Source organism: Chiroxiphia lanceolata, chromosome 10, assembly GCF_009829145.1.
Source record: "Chiroxiphia lanceolata isolate bChiLan1 chromosome 10, bChiLan1.pri, whole genome shotgun sequence".
NCBI classification, from domain to species: Eukaryota; Metazoa; Chordata; class Aves; order Passeriformes; family Pipridae; genus Chiroxiphia; species Chiroxiphia lanceolata.
The window spans coordinates 8,965,279-8,991,279 of NC_045646.1; the positions used below are offsets into that span (position 1 = coordinate 8,965,279).

The 26,001-nt window shown below is 50.3% G+C and overlaps 1 long non-coding RNA gene across 1 annotated transcript; it reads left to right on the top strand.

The window, feature by feature from the left end:
- Positions 1 to 517: 517 nt before the first annotated feature.
- On the top strand, positions 518 to 25,389 carry LOC116791978. The gene is made up of 2 exons (XR_004358923.1): positions 518 to 693; positions 24,267 to 25,389. It is a non-coding gene; the product is annotated as an uncharacterized LOC116791978 (long non-coding RNA).
- Positions 25,390 to 26,001: the final 612 nt, after the last annotated feature.

The following is a 26,001-nucleotide window of genomic DNA, read 5'->3' on the forward strand; positions in this document are numbered from 1 at the left end:
AAACACCACAGTGACTTTGTTACCCACTTCTTGAGCCTCGGCGCAAATACCCCTGGTCTAATTCTAAGGCGTGCCAAAGTAATTACATTTAGTTTGCCTTAATAAACAATGACTTCTTCCAGGAAAGGTTTGTCTCTTCTGGGCACTTGCATCATTTATCACTGCTCCACTGTTTTTGAGTTGGCTGCCCTTTTTAGGGTGAGATGTCTCTTGGTTTTAGTGTGTGCACAACCATAGAGAGGACAGGGTCTTACCCCAAGAAAAATGTACTGAGAAGAGTGTCATTAAAGCTAATGAGAGTCCAGGCAGCTGCAGCTCATTAGAGAAGTGCCTGGGGCCATTGTAACTGAGACCTTTAAATATACATCATAGTCAAATAAACAACATCATATTCGATCTGCAAAGTCCTCTATCAGTTCCTTCCCAGTCCTTATCGCTCAGCCTTACATTTTGCTGAGAAAATGTTCCTGTTCAATAAACAAACCCAGAAGCAAACGAGACCACACTTAGCAAACGATGTGCTGAGAAATGAGGGTAGAGGAGGGGAGTCCCTCCTTCTGAAAGCTAAATTGAAATTAATTGATTGCAAGGGTGGGAGACACTCAGGGCTCAAGCTTTCCATCCTGCTCAGGACAACATGGAAAACAGATCGAAGGAGCTGCAAAGATGCTGAAGACCAGCACGTTTTAAACAGTGAGTGAGCAAGTAGCTTTTCTTTAGTTCCTTTCTTTGGCTTCGGGACATGACTTTACCGTAAAAGAAAATGAGGGGTTTCTGACACTACTTTACATTTGTTGTCATTACGAAGCATTTAGTGAGGAATTACAGATTTACAAGCACGGGGATTTCCTTCTCCATCAGCAGAGCCCCCAGAGGGGCTATCCCATCACCCCCCTTCCCCACGCAGGCAGGAGCCCCTGTGCTGCGCCATGGGCAGGCTGTGGGCTTCCTCCTGTCCTCACCCACGTGTGATTATTAAGTTCTTATCGCAATAAGGAGTCACTGACACTGGGCTGCTTTCCAGGGAATGCTGCTCCCTTAATAGGCCATTATATCTCAGTAATAAGGGCTAAACTCTTCTGGGGGCATTTAGTCATAAATTAAGTAAAATAACACCACTGATCCCATCTTTCTCCCAGCCCTCGCTAAGGGGGGTGATGCTGTCCATGGATGCCCTCCAATATTGGCTTCTGGGGCTGGTGCAGGGGGTGCACAGCACTGCCAGAGGGGTGCAACGTCCCCTCTCGCTGTCAGGGCCATGTGTGGGGGCCCATAAACAATGCAGATAATAAAACAAACTGGGGACAGTCTGTGGCTGGGTTCATTGACTCCCAGATTAAGACCTGGCTCCCAAATGAGCCCTCACTTGACAAAGGGCATCTCCAGTTTCTGTTGTGCAGGGGCCTGGGAACAGGGTGGCTCCTGCCATGGGTATCTGCATGCCTTAGGGCATGGTGTCACAGGCAGGTTAATCCCTGTGATGAACCCAGGAAGGCAGCACAGACACCCACTTTGGCAGGAACTGCTGTGTTTGGGCTGCTGAATCCCCTCCTCTGGGGCTACACCATAGAGTAAGTGCTGGCCTGTACGGATCAGACCCAGAGACTCGTGTGATTTCTGGCTGTTGGCCACAGCTTGGCTGGAGAGGCTGCTGAAGCCGAGCAGCCCAAACTCTTGCAGCATCCCAGACAGGGCCATGTCCACCTTGTCGACCAGGAACGGTCCCTGCCCCACGCCTCCCAAAGTCATGTTTAGCAGAGCTACCAAGCCCAAAGCTGTGCTAACAATTCCCCACTCCCTGACACCATTTTGTTCATGACTGTGGACATGGCCACCCACCTGCAGGGACTTGCAAGAGCTGAGCTCTGGGGTTGTCACTGCATGCCCAGGGCTGCCATACCCTCTGTGCTAGTGGGAATAAAACCACGGGCCCACCTTTGCCCTGTCAAGAGAGCTCTGGGCTTGGCTTGGGGCAACCTCCCACTATGGGGCTTGCAACGTAATCTCCTACCACGGCTTGCCAGGTAGTCTTGTAGCATGGAGGCTTGTGAGGTGACCTTCCACCATGGGAGCTTGCAAGGAGGACTGTGACCTCTCACCTCCATCCTTTTGATGATGCTGAAATACAGGGAGATTGGGCACTGAGGGAATGAGGACAGGGTGGCAGCTCAAGAAAGGAGCATCTCCAGCACCAGCAGCTACCAGGAAGGAGCATCAGGGGATGGAGCTGGGCAGAGTTGCTATATCCTGCCCAGAAAAAAGAGCAGTTCCCTATTTGTTGTTGCCACTGGATCTGGTTTGCACTGGGGTTCTCTGATCCCATAGGGACCTTGTCCAGGTGGAGACTCTGCTGCATCCAGCCTCACGTATTGCAACAGGTTTCAGCAGAGCCAAGGGAGCCAGGGCAGAACCCCCTCCTGATGTGTTACCCCGGGGGCAATGGAGCTGCCAGCACTCTTGCAGCCGTGCAAAATGAGACGGGCACGCCTCTGTCCCCAGGAGTGGGGACACTGAGGGTGCTCCTGCTGGTGTCCTGTTGTGTCTCCAGCCCTCATTAGAGGCAGGTACAGCTGTGCTGGCCTGGGAAAGCCCTGCAGACCCACGGCTGCTTTGAAACGGAAGCTGCAGCACTTTGGCTTCACTTGGCTTTAAAGCCAATTTGGTGACAGCCGTGCAAACCTTCCACAGAGACACCCTCTGCCCCCCCACCTACCTCCCTACACCAGGTATATTGATTTAATTTGCACCTGTGCATTTCTTGGCACAGCCTGGCCTGAGGCAAGCCAGGAGTAAATTCAGTTAGGAGACTTCTGGCACAAAGCTGCCCCAGCTGAGCTAAGCCAGCATGAAACAACAGGAGTTCAGCAGGTTCAGCTTTGTGTGCAGCCCAGGGTTGGGCTGTAGCTTCAACCCTGACCCGAGATGGTAGGAGAGAATGGGAGGTGTTTGGGGTGAAGGGTTTTGCTGTGGGTAATTTATGTTGTCTTAGAGCAGCTTTTTGCTGATGCTCACAGCTCAGCAGGAATGCTCTGCATTTTGCCTGGCTCCCCTCCACCTTCTCTGCTCTACCAGCATCCTGTAGCACCTGAGGATTCCCTCTTCTCCCCTACCCAGGCCCTAAAGCAGCCTGGAGGGGTTGCGCCCTGGGAACAATCCCGCTGCCGACCTCTGCTCGGGCGATGCGGACCTGTGAGAAGGATGCTGATGCTCATACTTGAGGTTTCGTGCTCAATTCCCTTCTAATCCAAATTTTCAATTGCTCATAACTTATGTCATTTGGACTGGAATTTTCCAGACGTGATCTCCCCTACAAAGGTGGGTCTTTCCTTTCCTCTTTTTTTTTTTACCCAAGAAAAGCATTCAGCCAAATGGTCTGGCTATGTCCATTTTCTTTTTTTTTCTTTTTTTTTCTTTTTTTTTTTTTTTTTAGTAAACACAGACTTTTCTCATTATATATTAAAATTATAGTTATAGAGTCACCTTTCCTGCTGTGGTGTCAGTGGGGAGCAGGCCTCTGGCCGACCGCCGGGGAGCTGGCGTGCAGAGGGGGCTGCTGCCGTCCAACCCAGCTCAGTTTTCCCCAGCTCACCCCAACACTGACCCTCCCCAGGCCCCTTTGGGTGCCCCAGGAAACCTGAATTACGACCGTTTGAGGAAGGCATTTTGCCCAAGTGCAGAGCAATGCGTGTTCCCACTTTAGGGTTTGTTTTCCTCCAGCAAGCTGGAGGCAGATTGGGTGGGGGTCAGGCTGCTTTCAGCCAGAGCCTGGGGTAGGTTCAAGTTCAAAACCCCTCTTCCTTCCATATTTCCCAAAGGCACTGATTTTCAAGCAGGGCTGGGAAATACACATCTGCAGGTCTTTTTGATGTATTTATGCTGTTGCTCCCTGTCATCTCCCTGCTGTGAGGGACTGGGGGATGGTCCCAGTGAAGGCAGTGAACATCCCCACTTGGCTCAGGATGGCCAGCAGTGGAGACAGGCAACACACACATCCAGCCCTGCGGCCGGCAGTTTTGCAAGCTCCTCCCTCCCTTCTGGTAGCAAAGGAGTTAAAGCCGACGGGATGAATCCCAGGGGGGCTCCTGGGGGCCATGGCTGTGCAGAGCAGGGCGGAAGCAGCTCCCCCTCTCTTCTGCTGCTCGACATGATGTCACCTCCCTGCTCTCCCCAAGGAGGCGTTAAGGGAGCCCGTGTGCTGGCGGGGCGATGGGGCCAGGCCGTGCAGGTGGGCAGCACCTGGCAGGGAGTGCCCACGGTCGGGGCTGACAGAGCACCTCAGCCCACAGCACAGCTCCCTCCAGGGCTACATGCCTCCTCCCAGCTGCCTTGGAGAAGCCAGGGGTGAGACAAGTCACTCTGCTCCCCATCTCCCCTCCGATACCTGATGGGAATCAGGTGAGGGCCAGAGAAAATCCCCATTACATTTTCGAGGGATGAATGGATCATCTGACAGTGGAAGAGTTACCCAGGCCAAGTTCTGGGTGGAGGAAACATTATTTATTGGTTCTCTTTTTGGGGCAAGGAAGACCACAGAGTATCCCTGCTGTCCCTCCTCCATCCCCATCCCATCCTGCCAGCAGATGCAGGTCCAGCTTACGCCCTCATGCACAAAAAGTCCCTTCCTACAGCCCTTCTCCTCTGCAGAGAAGAAAGGCGTGCAAAGGAGGTTCCTATATTTCTCCAATTAATGTAATTAAAAGAATTAAACTTTTGGAGAGAGTGAGTTTTTCATTTTCTTTTTATTTGATTAGGGAAATTCCCACTGCGCACTCTGTACAAATGAAACCCAGGCTCCTTTCCGTTGTTCGGCAGCCCCGGGAGGACACGTTACCTTTCAATCTCACACACTAATGTGTTTAGAGTTAAAATCCCCCCCGCCCCAGGCGAGCAAAGGAAGGATCCCAGAGCCTTGATTAAAGCACGGCTTCCTGAGCAAGGATGTGCACATGGAGCCGCTGGGTTGGTGGTGTGCCCTGCACAGCTAGCCGAGCCTCCTCATGAACACCAGGAGATGCCAGTGCATCCTGGGGCTCCCAGTATTCTGTTGTTTAGTCCAGAGTGGTACAGTAACACCCCGGGAAAAGCAGGGAAGCCTTGGGATCGGGTAGCTGGTCCCCACACTTCACTGGAGGTCTGTCCTGGCCAGCTTGCCCATGTGAACTCCAGTGCCATGGCCCTAACAGGTGATTTATCGCATAATACTGAAAAGTAATTATTTTTGTCAGTCTGAATATTAAAAACTCTTCTTCACAAGACTGGGTTTAGCTATGAAGGTTACTGAAAAATAAAACATGAGGAAAAGTCTTTGTACAATCCTACCATGAGGCCTCGAGTACTTATACTATCCCACAAGCGCTCCAAAATTATGAGCCAGCTCTCCAAAATGAGATAGGCTTAAAAATCAATAAGAATAAAAAAATACATTATGGCTTTTAATTTTTCTTCGGCTTTCTGAGCGTTTTGGGCACACAGGGGACGTGTTAGACATTAATGAAAGCTGCTATTCTCATCTAAACACAATTTCAGGTGGTCGTAACTTTGAAAACTACGGGAGACATCACTGGGTTCTGTGGCGGGTACAGACCTGGACAGGGAAGAGCAATCAAAGATTGGGCAAAATGGCTCCTTTAGCCCCACTGGGGTTTCCCACACTTTCTTGCAGTGGGAAGTGTGTCTACAAAAAGCCAAACCTGCTCTTTTTTATTTTTTTCGTCCCAGTAAAAATCTGCTGACTTGAAGTCTGGTTTTCTGGTTCCTCCCATTTAGCATAATGAATTGGAGATAGAGCTCCAGGAGCGCTGTCTGGGGTGGGAGGAAACCACAGGCCGGCTCGGGAGGCAGCGCAGGGCTGTCATGGCCGTGCCGACATGAGTACAGGTGGCCCAAGAGCGGGCTGGAGGTGAAACTTGGGTTTCCCGGTGTTTGGCTCCTCTCCAGTGAAAACTTTAAAGATCCGCCGCAGAAGATGAACGGGGTTATCTGGATTTAGCAGGAGGCGTTAGCTTTCTTTTCACCTCCAATGGAGGAGTGGGAATGGCTCCCTGCGGTCGGGAGGAGAACTTGAAGCTTTAAAGCCCATCAGGTTTCTGGGCTCGCAGAGAGCTCTTCTGATTATATCATTTTTTTGATTAGGTGAAATATTTTTCTCTGTTAATCCCTAATTCTTCCAGCTTTCCCAAGGGTCATCCAGAGGAGAGAAGCTGGAGGAGGGAGGAGGGGAAGGTTGGGCAATGCCATATTGGGATAATGGCACAGGATAGGATTTGTGGATGCTCTTTGGCCCTCACTCTATAATTAACCATAAGGGCAGTGACTTGCTGGTGATAGTCCCATGGCTACCCTGGGCACGTGACTGCAGAGCAGCAAAGCACCCACAGCCAGCAGGCAGGGACCAGCTGCCCATTACAACAGCACTGGCAAACACCCTCTTTCGGAGGATAACGAGCATTTTTGGCTCCAGCAGCGACGTGATAAAACACCACGAACTGCTGGTTTCAGACTTCTGCCATTGCTGCTCGGAGCATCTGTGGAAGGGAAAACTTCCCAGCGTAACATCCACAGCCTCTTAAGTAAATAGTCTTTAATGTTGCACTAAAGGGTTGTAGTCTTAATATGTAAAATCTGTTTAGCTTTTTTAATTCTTGGATCGCACTGTGGAAAGTCCTCCAGAACTTGCCTGTTGGCTTTTTTCCCCCAGCCTTTGGTCTCGGAGGAGCCGTGGCCAGGAACGCCCTCCCGCAGAGCCGCGGTAACCCGGGGCCAGCAGGAGCTGGTGGGAGATGCCCTGAAGATGGCAGCAGGGCCATGGGCACCACACAGCCAGGGCTGTGACAACGCGGGGATAGCCGGCGAGTACCACAGCGCTCTGCTAAATGCTGTCTGAAGCAAATACTTTTCCTCTTCAGAAAATAAAAAAAAAAAAAAAAAAGGGTGAGGAGCGGAGAGCTGTTTTGTAACAAATGCCGGAGTGCTACCCACAGCTGGAACTTTCTGCTACATCAGGGTGGAGCAAATCACACCCATTCACTGCAACCTGCCAGGATGCTAAAAGGCTTGTCAGCCCCTCACATCTGGGTCTTCCCTGCTGAGCGGCAGCTGAGCCTTTTCAAAGAGGGATGAAGGGTGGGATGGGTTTCCCCGACAGGTCTGGCTGCTGGCAGCTTCTTGCAGAGGGAGTTATTTTAGGGTTTGATCCTTTCCTTGTGCTCGTAGCCCTTGTCAAGGTGGGCTCATCACTGGTCTGTGGCTGTTCAGCGCATGGCACGAACGCAAGTGTGAGCTGGAGCTGGTACCCACTTGGCTCCTGATGGGGCTGTGTGTGCTCTTGTGCCCTGACTGGGTGCTGTGGAGATATGCAATTAAAAGAAAAAGCAATCTTTCCTCAGAGATCTCCCAACTCCAAATTAGGGAGGCTGAAATGCTGTCAGTAAATGACAGACTATGGCTGGGAGAGGCACAAACAAGCACACAGGGAGAGCACTGGGGGAAGGAGGAGAAGGTCGGGGTGCTGCACCCTTGTTTTTGTTTAGACTAGGAGTGCTGCAGCTGAACTTGTCTCCTGCCTGGAGTGGGGAAGTTTAGGAGAGGCCAGCCTTGCTGGGGATGAGGGTGTGTGAGGGGGAGTAGCAGCCCTGGAGAGGGGGAGTGAGGAAGGGGGCTGTAGCAGGGCTGATGGAGCTGGGCAGAAAGAGAGTGGTAGTGCCCATGGGGCAAATATCCAGCCCTGGCCATGGGGCTGCAGGGGAATAGAGAGTGTTAACCCACCACAGTGGAAAGTGGGTGTGGGGAGGTAGCAATGAAGGCAAGGAACGACTGGTCCTAGCAAAGCACCACACAGCAGGGTTGAAATCATCATCATCCTCCAGTGCTCTGACCTCCATCTCCACCTTGCAGCTGAGGCACTTTCCAGCAACACCGCGGTGCCGTGCAGATGGAGCAGCCCTGCCTCCTGCAGAGCTGGGCCAGGCAGAGAGCAACAGGCTGGCCCCAGAGATGGGGTCCACTTCTGTGTGGAAGAAGTGGTCAGTAGATAAGGAGCATTTGGGCCCATAAACCTCAAGGTAAGGTCCCTATATGGTGTTAATGGCCCTACAGCTGCCTGATGGAGTGGAAGTTGGATGCAGGGATGTAGGGGAAGGGGATGTGTCCTGGGACCTAAACATCCATGTCTCAGAGGACAGTAGCTGTACAAAGAGAGCTCTGTGTGCTGGCAGGCAGGACAGAGCCCGCAGACAGACTGGGGGAGGAGGAGGCTGAGATCATGTAAGCTTTGCAAAGGTAAGATATGTTGGACCAAGGCACAAAGCACATTCCGGCAGGCGGCCAGTGACAGCTCTGGATGTTGATTCACAGGCACAAGGGGCTTCAAAGGAGAAGGCAGTGAAACAGCACACCTGATGGAAGTGGGAGGTGGACTTGTGTTCTTGTGTGATGGAAGAGCATGGAGATGGGATATGGGAATACATGTCTGCAAGTGCACACAAAGCTCTGATGCTACCATACCCAGCATTCGTGGAGATGTGCCTGTGGTTTGGCTCCAGCCTGGGATAGGTGATATCTTTCCTAACTCCGCTATGCAGGAGAGGCTTGTGAGTTGCCACTGTGCCTCCTGAACTGTGACACATTGGCCTCACAACTACCAAAATGAGGGTACCTGAGTGTACAGAGGTCTGTGGCCCCTCTGTGGAGATGGGGCTCAGCCAGCCAGCAATGCACCTGTCTGTCCTGCCAGCATCACCCATGCCCTTCCAGCTGCTGGTATAGTCCAGGCAGCACCACGCTCTTGCTCAGACAAGACCTTTCTGTGTGGGTACAGCTAAGCTGGCATTCTTGGTGCCTGCCCGAGGTGTCAGCATCCCTGGGGCCACCGTGAGTCAGCACTGAGTCCCCACTGCCTGGAACCCTGCCAACCCCTGAGCAATGATTTCCAGCGCATGCAGCCAGGTTGTGTGTCAGGAGGATTAATGATAGAGGCTTCTCGGGCCTTTGAGATCTGGGTCTAATTTAAAATCAAAACAAAACGTAGAAATTTAGGAGCAGGGGAGTTGCTGTCCTGGGGCAAGCCTGGGATGCAGCTCGTCGCGTATCCAATCCTGCAGTAACATGTGCCAGGATCTTCAGAGAAGGTACAAGCAAACACCTGGTACACAGGAAAAACCCAGCCTCCCAGGGGTGCTTTCTTCTTTGTCTTTTGCTATTAGTCATTAGCTTATGCTCCGAAGCACATGGCCTTATCTTCCCTCCAGGCATCTTCCTTTTATCTACCTTGACTCATGGAGCTACAGAATCTTCTATTAGCCGCATAAATGTCAGATCTTCTTTAAAATCTTACAAAACTCTCTGCCTTGCTGTATCTTACGGCAGTGAGTTCCACACATTAATCATGTGCTGGTGTAAAAATGAGTTTCTTATCAGTTTTTAGCTTTTGGTCTTTGAATTTAGCCATCTGTCCTGGTAGAACTTTCACTGTTGCATAAGGGACAGACACTCGTTTCTATGCAGTGAGTTGGATGCCAAGATGAGCTTCAGTTTTGCCTGACTTTTTCTGGTAAAGGGCTTAAAGCTGGTGACTGGAAGAGTTTGACAGCAAGCCTCCCTCTGCAAAAAGTCTTCAGTAACTTTCTTACTGAAAAGAGGGGCTGGCAGTGGAGCAGCTCTGCATGCCAGAGGGATGGGAAGTTCAGGCTGAAGATGTCTCCCAAGGCAAAGGCTTGGGGTTCTGCCAGGTTGTGGGAGGTGGAGGTTTGGGAAAGGGCTGCAGGGCTTAGCCAAGGACCAAAGGAAATGTGGAACAGGGGAGCGTTTGTCTTGATTTAATTTGACACTTAAACTGAAAGGGTGTGATTTGTAGCTGTGCACATTTAAAAAGCTCCTCAAGATAGGGAAGTGGAGGCAATAGCAGGTTCGGGTGCCAGATCAGATAAGACCCTGTGGGTAATGCCTCTACCTTACTCATTTTTATTCAGCTTTATCTCCAGGCTCCTAAAAAACCCAATGGCTTGAAATTCTCCACTCCTGACTCTATTTCCAATATCTCCTTTACAGTGAGGCACCTGAACCCGATGTGATGTGCATTGTTGTATTGCCTTAGACTGGCATCATGCACCCAAGGGCAATTTGGTGTCCTGGTCTCTGCTGTACACCAAGCTGTACATTGTGATGTCTCTGAACAGCTTGGACTGGGATACTCGATGGGATAGTTCCCCAGAGCTGCTGAAAGGGGGTCCTGGAGGCACTTGCTCTGTGCTAAATCCTGGTTAGTGTGCTAGTTAGTCCATATGGATCTTGATGTAGGGAATGCTCCTTGCAGAGGGTGGGGGGAACAGTGTTGGAAGGACCATTGAAGGTTTTGCTCACCAGGCTCCATTGCTTGTGCAGCAGAGAGTAGAGCAGCTGCCTCAGGGCTCACTGATCTGAAGGGGAGCATTTCAGGGAAGGAGAGAGGCAGGCACAGCCTGGGCATGTGGAGGCATCACCGAGGAATGTGCCCACACCCTCCACAGGGCACATCATGGGGTGCTGGCTGGCACAAGAGCCCTTTATAGAGCCATTCTAGCAGCGAGCTCCCAAGATGGGCCCTCTGCAGGTACCAGAGTAGCTGGTGGATCACACAGAGGCTCAGGAAAGCACTGGCCACAATGAATGTGTTTGGCACTGACCCTAATCCTTTCCTGCCAATACGCTGATTGGAATTGAATTTCCAATATGAGCAGTCGTGGGACTCTATCTGCAAGCTGGTGGTGAGAGCTATAGATTTTTATCATGTGTTTCACAGCTATTTCTTTCATTTGAAAAAAATAATAGGAGTGACTGCTGAAAACACTTCAGCAGCCAAACTGTCTTGGTGGTGTTGGGCAGGGTGAGATGAGTCTGGATGTGATCATGGGATGGCAAGGAGGGAAGCATCATGTCACCTCCCCGGGGGGGAGCAGTAGCTGCCAAGGCTACAGCCCAGCACCAAGACAGGACCAGCTCAAGCCTTGCTGGGTTTGTGGGAGGTTTCTCAGCCCCTCTGAGGTGGAGGTGATACTCCTGATGGGTTTGCAGCTAAGAGCATTACAGCCAAAAGGGGATTTTCCCCCCTGAAGCTTCAGCCTGTTGTTTCTCATTCAGCACAGATGAGGCCCTTTCTCCTTGCAGCATCCCACCACCCAAGGGGCCTGGGTATCTGCCTCTCACCTCCTTCCCTGGGGGATGGCCCACTCCAGCCAGGCAACTGCTCCAAGGCTTTGCAGATCTCTGGCAGGTCTTGCTGACCTCAGCCATATTTTTGCTGTTCATTTCCCACCTGTGTTACATGGCCAGCATCACCCAAAATGAGGCATATTCGCAGGCAGGACTCTGGCAGGATTGAGGAGGGCTCTGGAGGTGAGATACTCTTTTTACATCTCCCAAAAATACTTTTTTTAAAATATATTAATTTTTTTTTTGTCACAGTGCAACACTCCTGCCTTGTGTTCAGCCTGCAATCCATTACATCCCCCAGCTCTTTTCTGCAGAACAGCTGCCTTGCCAGCTTCTCCCCATATTTATTTAGACTTCCCCCCCCAGCCCTGTATTTGCTCAGTTGAACCTTGAACTTGTCTTGGTGAACACCCTCCTGTTTTTCCTGGCTCTATATCTGATTTATGTAGATCATTTTGAGCTCTAATCCTGCCTGGCTGACTTGGCTGAGCGTTCCTGGCTCTGGCAGGAGGCAGAAGCTCTCCAGCAGGTGACAAGAGGTGATCTTTGGCCATGCACAGGTTAAGGACAGAGTCAGTTCCTCTTCCTCTGACCCTTTCCACCCTCATATCTTTAACAAGACTGGTCCACCTGGGGCAAATACCCAGGGAATGCTCTTGCTTGAGAATTGAAAAAAAAAAAAAAGACAGGCAGCATGCTCAGGGGAAAGCAAACATCCTAGAGATGCTGAGAAAGGGGCACAGCACAGCTCTGCCCTGGAAGAGCCTCCCCTCTGCCCCTGTTGTTATTGCTGCTCCCTTTTTTGACCTAAGCAGTTTGCAAATATTTTCAGTCCTGCAGGTTGTTTCCATTAAGAGGGAAAAATCAATGAGGCAGCCAAGAGTCTGTGGCTGAGCCTGCTCTCTGCTAAAAATGGACCAAATGCCTCTTTCCTGAGTGCAAGGGGATGGGTTTGCATTTTCCCAGCTCTGACCCCATTGCTTCCCGAAAGCTGCTCTGTGTTCTGGGCCTCCCTGCCTTAGAGCTACTCTGGCTTCTCTTCCCTCACCCTTTGCCCAGCCCCAGTGCTCATCCTCAGCTGGGGCTCAGCAATTCCTGCTAATGGGAAAAGCATTCCTGTCATTTCGTCAAGTCGCTTAATAATGTGCCAGAAATGCCTATTGATTTCTTGCACGCTTCTGTGCAGACAGAGGTAAATAAGAGCCATTCGTCACTGCATTATGTATCGGTAATTAAAAATTACTAGGTAACTTCAACCAAAAATTGAATAATTTGAAGTAAAATTAAATAATTCTAGGTAATCAGTACTAAATGAGACCATTATTTTACTTATCAGTGACTAAAAATTACCAGGCATTTTTCCTCGTTTGGATGCTCTCCCTCGCCCTCCGTGTCAGTAGAGCCTTTCTAATTTGTTTTAATTGTTAATTTTAATGAGTAGTGTTTTCTGATAACATTTCAGCATGTTTTGTTGTTTTTAGAGAGGGTTTTTATTGCATTGCACAAAGCCTGAAGCACCTCAATGCGGGAGCAATTTGGAAACTAAATTATTATTATTTATTTAAATCAAACCCTCCAGCCTCTTTAACCGTTTGGCTGATTCTGTATTTGCTGTAACAGTGTGATGGAAACGCTCATGAGGCTGGTGAGGAAGCGCCTGGATACTCTTCTCAACTCCGTAACCTCCTGCACAGCATGTACCCAGCCACTGGTTCTGCTTCTTGGGAAGATTATTTGGATCCAGAGCTTTGCTGTTACCCCAGGTGTGCACAGCACCTCCCACCAGTGTCCCCCACAGTGGCTCAGAGGCACCTGGAGGAGGACACAAGCAGGAACCTTCTGCTGAGGGGTCTTGTCCTGTCCACAGAAGCAGCAAGATTGAGGGTAGGCAACAAGACACAATTTCAGAGCAGGATGTGGCTGGTGCTGAATTGCTTTTGGAAAGGGAGCTGCTTCTTGGATTTGAAACCACTGCAGTTCTTAGGTCAAGGGCATCTTTGTTCCTTGAAGCTCTCCTGCTGTCCAGTTCCTGCCTTAACTAGTGAGGCTGTGTGGGTGCACCATCCACCTGGACCCCCTGAGATACTCCATGGCTTTGAGAGGCAGCCAGGACCTGTGTCAAGTCAAAAAGCTCCACATGGCTCAAGGTGAGTTGTTACCCCAATGTCCTCAGACCCTCATCCGTACCCATCCCCCTCCAGCTGCTTCCCAAGGGACTCCCAACACTTGTGTTTGTAAACTGGCAGGAGAGAGTAGGGCGAGACCAGGCCAGCGCTGCTGCATTCCTCTTGCCCTCGGATCTTGAGGAGATCTCAAGGCAGATTAGCCCAATCCCCCCTTGAGCCTCCCGTCCCTGCAGGGGAGGCCTGGACCTCCGTGTCAACTCCAGTCTGCTCGGCAAGGGTTTGTCACCTCCCTGCTCCATGGCATAACACATTAGTGCATTCAGCCAAGAAGGATGCTGGCTGTCTTTGCTGCTGCTGGGTTGCATTACAGTCCCCTGTCTATGGCAATTTGCGACGCGCCATCGCCCCAGGTGCACGGCAGGATCTTCTGTTCACCAGTTGTTCACTGTGAGCACACAGATGCCTTTCACCCACGGACCAAAGCTCAGGGAATCCCTGTAGGTATCTCACTCAACATGTGCCTCTTGCCCTGGAGGTGTTGGTGGGGCTGAGGTCGGGCTGCAAATGGCACAAGGCCAGGCTGGAGAGCCTCTGCCAGGATATGGAGGTCTCTGCTCATGGGGGCTGCACTCTGTGAGCCTCCTGCCCTGGGGCTGCTCTGTGTCTTAATGATTGCTAAAGGGGGAAAAAGATGTTGCCTCCTCCATGGAGGATGGAGTTTGTGAAACAACCTTATAATGTTTACTTAGCGGGCACCAGCCCTCATCCTGTGATACCTCCTGCTTTGGGCTTACCAAACAAGACAGTAGATGGAATAAGCAAATAATTTGGGGATTTTTTTTTTCTTTTTCTTTTCTTTTCTTTAATAAGACCTTCTTCCCTTCCCTGAAGTCCTAGAAAATAGCTGGGTGGAAAGCATTACCTGATGCTGGTTTCAGGCCTGACTGCCCTTGGGGCCATGGTTGTTTCTTGGGGCAATCCTGGGTCTCAGGGAAGGAAATAGCCTGGGAACGTTGAGGATGGACTGAGAATGGGAGCCTGGGGACAGCTACTGCAGCTGAGCAGCAGAGGAACCAGAGGAGAAAGGGCGGACTTATTCCTGCAATCTCTGTTCCTCTCCCATGCACCTGAGATTTCCAGTCTTCCAAAATCTGAGCAATCCATTGTAATCTCCTCACTGGACTGGACTGGCAGGAAGATATCTGGATAAACCTGCTTCCAGGCTGCTGGGGGGCAGGGACCCCCGAAATCTCATGCCCACTTGCCCAGCCGTGGCCCAGTCCCTGACTCGGTGGCCAGCCCCTGCCCTCTGCTGATGAGACACGGAAGTGCCAAATTCAGACCAAACAGCCCCAAATCTGAGGGTTACCCAGTGGAGGGGGGTACCAGGGGTCTGGACAAGGCTTTTTGTTGAGGTCTGCCTGGAGAGCCTGCTCCCTGCCTTGTACCTCTCACACCCAGGAACAGTTTTGTGGTACTTGGCATTCATTCCTCTATGCTTAATTTCATCCTATTTAGACCTAGTAAAAACTATTCCCTGCAAGCAATTTATTCAACAAATGTAGCTGGCAGTTTCTGTTGCTGAGTTGTCCAGGAAGAGACCACAATTTTTAATGATTTTTTTCCATTCAGTGAATGCTCTTTATGTCAGTATTTGAGCTCAGGGTCGTTCATGAATGGCAGTATAGTAAAAAAAAAAAAATATCCGGTGGCCTATCTGAGCTGCAGTTTGCTATTCACACTGCGAGGCCAGGCACCTTATCACACCAAGTATTGTTTCTCTCCCCTGAATAGGAGCCCTCATCTCCCTCAACTACCTCCACTCCTACCCAGAACAAAATTAATTTCATCCTGCAACAAATCTGGCTGCTTGATTAAATGAATCTGTTGCCAGGCCTGAAAGATATCTCAGTGAGCAAAATTTCACTTCTGGTTGAACACCCACCGAGCCGGCCACAGATACAAGCGGGTGGTACCCGGAGGAGCTCAGGGCTGTATTTACACTGCTAACCTGCCTCTGACCCCCTCACTTTGGCTCATAATGCCCTGGAAAGCAGCTCCTGAGGGTGTGTAAATACCCTGGACACCCAAGGCTCCACATCAGGCTCTCCCACCCCAATGCCTGCTCCTGGCTGGTGCCTAGTCAAACTTGGCAGATTGAGCTCTTTTAATTTTTCCTTAAAAAATCAATCCTTCCGGCCCTTTTATCTGTTGTAGAGGAATATCACCCTCTACATTGATTTCTCTGCAATTCCTTGGTGTACTCTGAAGATCTGAATGTGTTGCTGAACCTGGGGTTGGAGGTGTGATCCTGCTGGCATTGCATCCCCAACCCTATCCAGCTCTAGCCCTCTCTTATCCTCAGCCCAGGATGACACTGCCTACTTCTGTCACTATCCCACGCACTCTCTCTGCCTTGTTTCCAGGCACCGAGGCCCTTTTTGTTCTGTCTATCATGACAAACATAGGGGAGTACTCACGGCTGCTGCCTGGGGAGGGGTTTGCCAAAACTATCCTATTCTGGAGCATTTTATAGTAACTGTGTGATGAGGAAAAGATGGTGAGGGCTTACCGTTCTAATTAGGATCGTTTCTGTCTTGCGGGGAGGGATTGGCGGGTAGTATTTATGGATACGAGTAGGTTCAGAAAAATTCCTAGCACCATCTGTTTGAGAGAGAACAGGAAGAATTTCAATATGCTTTAGACCTTGAAGAGTAATGTTTGTATAACAGGCTCATAAAATCAATTTCTAATAGTTACAGGTACCCCCTCAGGAATTTAAATAGTCTGTTAACAAAATTATTCCATCTGCCAAGCAAATACACTAAATATGCATGCTCCATACTACATATATGACTGCATGTGCCTTTCTCCTCCACAGTGTGCCCTTGTGTCTTGAGTGCTGGTTTCGCTCCTGGGTTACACTCAGTCTTTCCTGGTGGCACCTCACTGTATATTCCTGATTAAATGGGAGCCCACTCACCTGCCTTTGGCCTATCAGATGAATCACTGTTATGGTCACCTTGTTCCCTAAGGAGCTGAGTGTGGGGGTCGCTCTCTCCTGGTCCCCTTCCTGTCTCCTGCTTGGCTGCCCATGGGCTGCCAGGGGAGAGAAGTGGCTGCGGGGGTTAAAAGGGCTGTAGAGGACAGAGGGTCTGAACGTGCAAACAGAGAACATGCTAAGGGCAGGGTCAGTCCCTTCACACCCTGTTTGCAGCCTTTTTAAGCTGGTGTTACAGCCTGGACGTTGGGCCAGTTGGGCTTTGCTCTGCTTCCAGTCTCCTCAATCCTCCATGGCACCTCACTTTTCCATTACCACTTTGGATCCATCAGTGCCCTGCTTGGTGCCAGGACTCCAATGCATCCTGCCTTGTATGTTTGGGAACAGGCTGACAACGCAGGGCATATGCAGGCAAACTGCAAATATGTCATCCCGTTAACAGTTTGCATTTAACGTTGCCCGTGGAGCCGTGTGACACCTTGCCAGTTCTGCAAAGGTTGTGTTCTCAGTGTTATCGGGAGTGATTTATGGTGAGAGTTAGGTTGTGTGTCCAGAATATCGATGGAGGCGTTTGCTGCCTATTGTGTTTAATAGCTGTTGGGGTCCCTCTTTTTACCATTGTGTCATTTGCTGCCTGCCAGCCTGTGCAGGTCTGGGAGTGCGTCTCTGTCAGGGCAGAGTTATTGATTACGGCGTGTTTGGAGTAGTCGCTGGCTGGGTACGAGTGGTGGGTGCCTCTTCCAGATGGCTGCAGCCAGCACAGCACTTGCTGGCCACTGTCCCCAAGTCCCCTTGCCCACCTGGGGCAGCATCATCGCAGAGAAGGTGCCCAGGAGCTGAGTGCTCTGCCCTCCTTTTCCCACCTTGCATCAACCAGAACCAAAGTGAAACGTGAGTGACTCTTTGCTGGGGAGCGGAGCTGGAAGGCTAAAATCTGCACGGTTTTAATGGATTTACCCTCTCCACCCCACAGGCAGATGAGGCACAGAAATCCCATGGTATTCACCAGTGGTCAGGCTGGAGGTGTCCTGGAGGGAAGAAGCAAAGCCCTACATGTCTGAGGCACGCCAGGAGACTGGGATTTCCCTCTGATGATGATCTCTTTGTGCTAGGCGGTTTCTTCTTCTTTTTAATTTAAAAATCCACATTCCCACTTCCACATAGCTCGTTATCTCAGGGCATGTGATGAGGTGTCCAGGGGTCTGTCCCGGCAGAGATGATGCAGAACACATTCGTGCAGGCGGTTGGATCTGACCCCCCTCTCCCTCGGGGAGCGGGTGGTTTTCATTTCAGCCTCTTCCATTAGAAGCTCTAAGGGGAGCTCCATCTATTAACTGAGAACTGCAGGCCTGTAAATTTTGGCAAGAAAAAGTCCTTGGAAGCAAGTAATCTGTATTTTCTCAGAGCTGTTTGTCCTCCCTCTTTGCATGTACAGCTTTTGCTGGTCGGGAGGCAGGTACTGCTGCTGACTCCTTCTCCACATGTGCAGATTGATGGTGTCTGCTCCAGAGCCCGCTCCCTCTTCCCTTTCTCTCCCTCTCAGTTTTGTTCCTTCTCTTTTGAGCTGTTTCTGCTTTGCTTGGGAGACTCCTTTAGCTGCCAAGTCCTGATGTGTATCTGTTCATTTCCTAGGGCAAACACATTGATCTGTGATTTCTGTTATGATACTGCAGATTTCTGTTCCCTTTATTCTTTTTTTTTTTTTTTTTAACTTTATTCTGCCATCCAGGAGGTGGTTTCTGTGCTATGGAGAAGCACAATATTTCTAGAAAAATGTGTGTTTCCCTGCCTCAGAGCTGTGCCTAATTGAGTACAGAGCGAGCGTCCATCCCTCTTAGTTCCAGTGTAATTCACTGCGGTGTGTTCCTTTGTGATTGTGTTATTCCAGCAATAACAGCTACTCTCCTTCCAGATATTTATTCTTTTCATGAACATCAGCATACTGGCAAAGAGTTGGGATTTTTTTTTTTTTTTCCACCTTAATGCTCTACTTCATAGCTCAAATCAGGGATTTATGCTTCAGGAATCTCGGAGAAGAATTTCCTCTTTTCTGCTACCTCTTTCCAGAAGCGCCATCTTTCTACACTGGGATTTGGAGTTCTTGGACATGTGTTACTGCTGCCGGGGATGCTGCTCACTGCTTTCAGATTTGTATTTACTGCGGTGCTTTGCTCTTTAATTTTGTTGTTCTCTCTCTGGCACAGAGATGAAGTGATGCAAATAAAGGCTGGAGCGCTTGGTTTGGAGTCAAACCAACACTGGCCATTCCGAGTGGGGGCTGGGGGGAGTGGGAGGGCAATGGGCAGCATCTTCCTGTGCAGCTGCTGCAGCTCTGGGCATCCTGTGAGGGCTGTGATGGAGGGGCAACAGCCTGGACAGAGGTGAGTGAGCACCCAAGGTGTTCCCAACACCTGGCACAGCAAGGGCAGGAGGAGAAAGCACACGTAAGACAGGGATGCCTCCCAAATATACTGCTTACCTCTCCCTGTGCTGAGGATAATGCATTAGTTTTTCATCCTGGAAGACCTTATTTCTTATTATGAGTTAGTTTTACAGCACCCTGATGTGTGCTCAGCACTTTACAGTGCGGGGAAAAAGATGAGGTCCATGCGACAGATTTACCCGGCATTAAATCCTGACTGGGTTACAAAGGAAAGAAGCAGTGTGTGTGCCCTGGCCTTCATCCTGTCATGCTGCCACAGGAACTTTGAGCAGCTTCTACCTTTTTTAGTGACATGAGGGGGGTTTTCTGCCCCATGGCAGCCTTGCTGCCTGCTGTGCTCTGCTTCTCACCCAAGACATCGCTTTTGGCAGGTGGGAGTCCCACAAAAGCTGCAGCAAGGAGGGCATATGGCTCACAGCTCCCAAATGGGGACCAGCGAACATTGCAGTGCCAGGACCATTTGACAGCCTGGCACAGTCCCCCTGAGCCACCTGCGGGTGGAGGGAAACATTGGCATTCAGCGAGGGCTCATTCACCCAGGCTGGCATCTCAGCTGCAGGCTGTGCTGGAGCCAGTGGGACCTGGAAGCTGTGTCAGGATGGGTTTGCAATGGGAAGCCATGCTGGAGGAGGGCAGGCTGCCCCAGAGCCATGACCCATCTCAGAAGAGTTCTCTGTGCCCTGCCAGAGGGTGCCTGGGCACACCTCAGCCCAGCCATCTGGGCAGGAGAGGTGCAGCCTGTCTCCCACAGCTCTGGGACCGACAGGGATGCTCATGCTCCAGCACAGTCAAAATGGGGAGGTGATGGGCCCTCTACCTCATCCCCACCCCCAGGCGCTGCCATTGCCCTCCCCGACTGCGTGGGAACGGCTCCTGGGGCTGGAGCATGCCGAATTTCACTTTTTAAATGGGGCTTTTGGCACCCGGCCAGGCAGCGTTTCGTGTTGTCAAATATTTTGGCAAACCGCATCTCAGCTTTAGTCTGAAGCGTCTTTTGCTGGGGAAACGGCACCGAGCCGAGCAGCCAGCACAATCCCAGCACAGAGGGGAACACCACACTGCTGGCCATATCCTGCATGGAAGCTGCTGGTGCTGGAGTGCTGTCCCATCCTGGCTGGGGGCACTGGGGACTGCACCTGGACAGGGTGACTGTGGTGAGCAGTGAAAGGGCCACAAAAAAGGTGTTTCAAGGTGACTGAAAGGGTTTGTGAAATCAGGCTGAGTGGGACAAATTGTATTGACAAGAATAAGAAAACCCTGAAAAGTGATTTTTCAAGTCCCTCTTTTGGCTTTTTGTTCTGAAATTGCCCTGCATTAAGAAGAGAATAAAAAAAAAAAAATCCAGCTCAAAGTTAACTAGAAATAAGGGGACTGTATTTTTTTTACCACCTCATTGGAAAAATGAAACATATTTGTTCTGGGTCAGACCAAAATGAGCAAAGCAATCAGTTATCCACAGAGCCACGCTGCAGGCTGGTTTCCCTTCTGCTCACTCTCCTGGGCATCCTTGAAAGAATATCCAATACCTTTTTATGATGTTTGAAAGAAAATATCTCTGAGGAAAGAAAAAAAAGCAAGGTGTGATCCCAAAAAGTCCGCTTTTGCAGCTTGGACAGACCCATCTTTTCCTCCCGTGGCCGCCGCTCCTTCCTCCTGCCCATCACGTTGTGTGGTTAGAGCACACATACTCACGGCCCCAGCACCATGATGGGTTTTGAAAGCCTGAGAAATCCTCCCAAAAGCCTGGTTTCCGGCCAAAAAAACCTGAGGTTATGCAAACATACGCATAGCTTGCAAACAGGCTGTGTGTGTTGGATGGAGAGCAGCTTTACGAAGCAGGTGTGAGCTGATGCAGGAAGAGCTGCGCTGCCTGATGTCTGCGCTGAAAGCCGGTGTCAGCCCACAGACTGAAACCAGGGCTCTGGAATTAAAGAAAAAACAATGAAGGAATAAAAATCCACCCCTGCAACAGCATCCCAAGCAAAATTCCACCCGATCCCAGGGCAGAGGGCAGTGCCACCCATTTGGGTTAGGGCTGCAGGACCCCTTTTTGCTAGGCTACCAGCCCACATGATGGGCTGTGGGGTGAACTTCCCCAACCAAGCTCACCCACCTACATCCCCCATCATGCTGCTGCCATCCTGGTTATGCCCCCACAGCCCTGTGGGACTCGCTTATACCTTTGTAGAGGTTTAAAGGTAGATGGCTTCTTGGCAAAGGCATCCCTGGAATCTTCTGAGCCAGTGAAACCTCCTAAAAACCAAGTTCCTAGCAGCTGCCAAGAAAAAGCTTGTTTGGGTTTAAAATGTGTTCAGAAGAGTCATTCTCTTATGAAAAACTGCGGCTGTCAAAGCACCACAGTGGAGTTGCACTTATTACATATTAATGACTCCACATCAGCTGCGTTTGCTTTACAGTACCCAAATATTGGAAATATCAATGTATGAGCATTCCTGAATGTGAATTGTCAGACATGCAGACCTTGGTGTCTGGAAGCCCAGCAGAGCCCCAGCATTACCCACAGTAAATGCTCCCTGTACCAGTGAATGCCATTGTGGAGCTGCACGGTCACAACCCTGTGAAAGCTGGGAAACCAGTGGTGTGGAAGATGTGAGTCTATCTTGCTCCATCCTGGAGCTGTTGGCTGCACCGACCTCCCATTTGGATGCTTTTAGCAAACAGGGTGAAGTGGCTCATGCCAGTGTGATAATGTGGAGGGAGGCACGTGGTGTGAAAAGCCTCAAGGAGGAAAAGGGACGGTGATGTTTGCAGTGTGGGATTTTTGACACCTGGTGTGAGAGGTTGAGCAGAGCGGAGGTGCTCTCTGGCATGGAGAGGGTCTTTCAGACTATTTAAGCCTTTTTCTGATTACTCCCTGAAGGGGATTTTTTGGGGACTGAATCTTATCCCCTGTGTTATTCAGTGGAGAGTGTTTGGGGTTGTCCTGTATAGGGCCAGGAGCTGGACTTGATGATCCTTGTGGGTCCCTTCCAACTCAAGATACTTCTATTCTATTCTATTCTATGCTATTCTATTCTAGGGTCTAAGCCTCTCGGGATGATAGGGCAGAGTGTCATCCTCCCCCTTCACCTCTCTCCTCCAGGGCAGGGAGGGATGCTGCATGGGTTGGGTGAGTGCCAGGCAGAGCTGATCCTCCTGGGGCTGCTGCAGGAGAATTGGCAGAAATGGGACTGGGGAAGCCATGACTGAGACCCTGCTTTATCAGCCATTCTCTAGGCTGATAAAGGAGACTGAAGCATCTCCTCTTGCTCATTCCCTGGCTAGGTGCAGGCACTAGGAATTATCCCTTGAGATGCTTTCTGCAGCCTCTACTGTCCCCACTGCCAGGCATCAGATCCTGATGGAGCACAGTCCCTGTGCATGGCAGGGCTGGTTCTCTCCCAGTCACCTTGCTGCCAGCAGAGCAGCAGCTTGGGCTTGCCTGGATAGTTCATCAATGATATGCTCTTTTCTCACTCATATCTCCAGAATATCTTGGTGAGTAGGAATACACTTCCTGGCCTCCCTTCTCCTATGTTCATTGGGGAAACTGAGGCATGAGATGGTGGGAATACAAGCACAGATGTCTCCTCCGGCACAGGTGGGTCTGCAGCAGAGCTGGAACAAAACCCCAGGGGTTTCAGCACTTCACCTTCTGCATCTGCTATAAATCCACCTTCTTCCACCACTCACTGTGCTCGGCATTAGCACAATATTAGTTTGAAGGAAACATTGACACTCCGTTGCCTTTTTTTGGTTTTTGGTTTTTTCAAAAGCGTGTCATGTGGGAGTTATTAAAAGAGTTGCCTACATTTCACAAATATTTCCAGGGAGAAATTTGCCAGTGGGCTGTGGAAGAGGGAGTGTGATGCTGACCAGCACAAGGCTGGCTGCCAGACCGTGCTCTCTACTCATCCATCAGATTGTCCCCAAAACCTCCCTTCCCCCAGTGAACTGGTAACAGCAATGAGCTGGAGTGCTAAAGTGTACCTTGCATCTGTGTACCTTGCATCACCTTAGCCAAGGTGATCAAAGGCTGCTTTCCTCCTCAGCCTGGCAGGGGAGGACAGTGGCCACCTGCTGAGGTGCACATTCAGTTTGGGGCATTTGCAGCATCCTCCACCCCCAGGGATGGTGGTGCCTAAATGAGGACTGCGAATCTGTCAGGCTTCTGCCTGTCAGCTACCTGTTCCTTGGAGACACAGGGAGCTGAGCCCTCCTGGGGGACACCTGTGATCAGCATCGTGATGTTGGTTGCTGAATCTGGGGAAAGGCTGAGGCTGAAGGGCTCCTTTCTGGGAGCTGCCAGTGAGAAGCAGGAGGAGAAGCTGTGCTTAGGGAAAGGGCTTGTTAAAAAGCTGTGGAGAGTAACGGACAAACTGAGGGGGTTCTCCTCAGGACATCTCCAGGTAACACCGAAGGGAAGAGTAATGGCATCTCTCTGTGCCACTGAGTGCCTTTATCCCCTCGGCCATAACTCACACGGCCATGACTCAGTGTAAAGTGCCTCCTGCACCTGCCTGCCTCTGTAACAGGTAAACAGTAATAGTTTGTGGTTAAAATATTGCCCTCAGATGGTAATCTGTGGGACATGGTTTATACAGAACAGCTGCCCTGGGAGGGGGGTAACCTCTCCATCCTCGGCAAGAGATTCCGTACTTGTGGTGCTGGATCCCAGGTGTATGGAGAGGGAGGCTGTCGGATGGAGGGTTTTGCAGGCACCGTGCATAGCTCTGCACTCCACAAAGCAGGTAAGGTGCAGGGAAGGGTCTTTTACCACTCACAATAAGAGAAGTTACTGTGCTTACAGATAGAAATGGTATCAGTGAAATCTCAGAAGATGTCTCACCCAGAAGAACAGCAACACCAAATCCATGCAACACCATTTTCCCAGGGCTGTTACCTCCCTTCAGGATGGTGGTTCCTTGGGGCTGGGTGACCCAGAATACTGGATAGGATTTCAATCTGGCCCTTGAGGCTCAAAAGAGGTTTGGGGACAGACAAAAGTCTCCTGCAAGTAGGTGGCAGTGACGCAGGGCAGAGCGATGGTATTGCTGGTATGTCGAGCACCTTGTTTATTACACCTCAGACATGTCGCAACAGTGCTGGGTTGTGTAATGGTTTCCAGGAGATTTTCCTGCTTTAGCTTTTGGGGCTCTCATTCCCAGGGCTTGGTTTCTGCCAGAGGTGGTATCTGGTAGAGAGAATGAGTTAAAATCAAACTTCTTAGGTGGGGCTTTGTGTTGAGATACCAAGTGTGTGATGGAGAGAGGGAGGAGGAGACTTTCACCTTTCTGATTTTTTTTTTTTTTTGAGCACCTTCCTTCCTGGGAACTTACACACAAGGGGTGAAAGCTGGGTGCAGCTTCCAGTCTAGGTAGTCTGATGCTATTCCATTTCAAGAAAATTGTAGGCATTGACATCAGGAATTTCACCCACAGGGATTTAAGTGTTTCTGCCTAGCACCAATAAGAGGTGGTACTTGACAAATGGCCTTGTCTTCTCATTGCAGGAGACCGAGGATCCCGTGATCCAGCCCAAGAACTTCTGTGGAACTTCTGTGGCATTATTCCTGCCCCTGCCAAGTCCCAGCCCTCCTCAGGCTGAATTTTGGCACGTTCCTCCCTTTCCCTTTCCTTTGTGCAATTTTCTTCTCTCTTCTCTCCTTTCCCGGAATTGAAAGAGTTTGCACATGCAATGTGAGTCACCTTGTCTGCTGCAAGGTGCAAAGGACAGAGAGAGCTCTGTTCTCCTGGCAGTTCCAGTTGGGGCTTGGATAAATCCTCTGAGTTGTCAGTCAGCAAAGGCAAGCTCCTCATTCAGCACGGGTGACCCAGGAGTTTCAGAAGCTCAAAATATTGCACAACTTGGAAGAATTTTCACTGGGAAAATTACTGTAGCACCCGAGGGGAATTCAGCTCTCCACCACAAATGCAGAGGCATTCAAACTTCTCCTTGAAGCGGCTGCAAAAATTTCTTGATTTGGCCATTTTTGTTTTCCAGAACCTCATTCAGCACATTGGCTGAAATCTTCCTGGCCCGGGTTGTGCCCCCAGCTCCGGGGGATTTTCTTATTTTTGAAAACTCCAGCTAAATGCTGGCACAGTTATAAGGAATTGAGGAAAGCTCTTAAAATGGAAAATGTTGGGCAAGCCCAAATAGCTTTGGAGGATGTGGCATGGTGAGGACAACCTCCTTGATGGAGTCTGGGCTCCCTCGTGCTGCTGTCTGCTGTGCTCAGCTGGGCACAACACAGATGGGCACTGAGCATGGAAGGATGCTCCTGCCCCCACTCCAAATGAGAGCATCAAATAGTAGGGTACAGCAACACCAAACCTGCTTCCCAGTGCACTTCTCTGCAGGGAGGTGCTGGGCAGCAGTTAAGGGGGACTTATCCAGCTCACTGCCATGTCCAGGTTCCTTCCACATCTGGACTTCACCCCTCAAAGGATGAGTTGCACCACGTATTTAAGCCCACGGCAAGGTCCCCCTCTGTGCTTCCCTTGCAAAGAATGAAATAACCTGGAAGCTGTTGGTCTCTGGAAGCAATTTAGCATGGGACGTGGCTATTAATTTAAATAGATTACAGAAATTTGAACTAAGCTGCATATAAATCTTCTGACCAGTTCTTTGGGCTTTGGTCTCTGTTGTTTACACTTTTTTTTCTATTTTTTTTCGATTGTGTTTTATTGATTCCTGAAGCTGTGATGTTTCGGTTGGAGCTCACTGCTTGGATGGCAGGCAGCTTCACTTTTCCACACATATTACCTTTCAGAGCTACTGTGAGTAGGACACAGATGTTGCTAGGTCTCAGGTAAAGCCATCAAAGGTGGACGTTCAATCAAGTTTGACATCATCTTCAACCTGAAGGCAAAGGGGTTGGTTTTGATTAGCAGCTCGCAGGGCTGAGCCTAACCCATATCAGAGCTGCTGCTGCTACTTTACCTGAATGGCAAAACCACAGATGGTAATTATAACCATAAGTGCTTACAGATTTCCTAACAACAAAGATAATTTGTTTGCTCCATGCCTTGTTAGAAGGAGAATTTTGTTCTGGTGACTGGGTGGTTTGTGAATCAGTGGTTGCCCTTTCACCCCTTCTTCCCCGGCTCGGCTGTTCCCCCCAGCTGTGGCCATTAGATGTTGATCCAACCAGAAGGGTCCTGCCGAGTCTGGTCTCTGCAGCGGCCACAGAGACGCCAGCCCAGTGCAAGGAGCCATCCTGGCCTGGCAGGGAGTGTGATGCT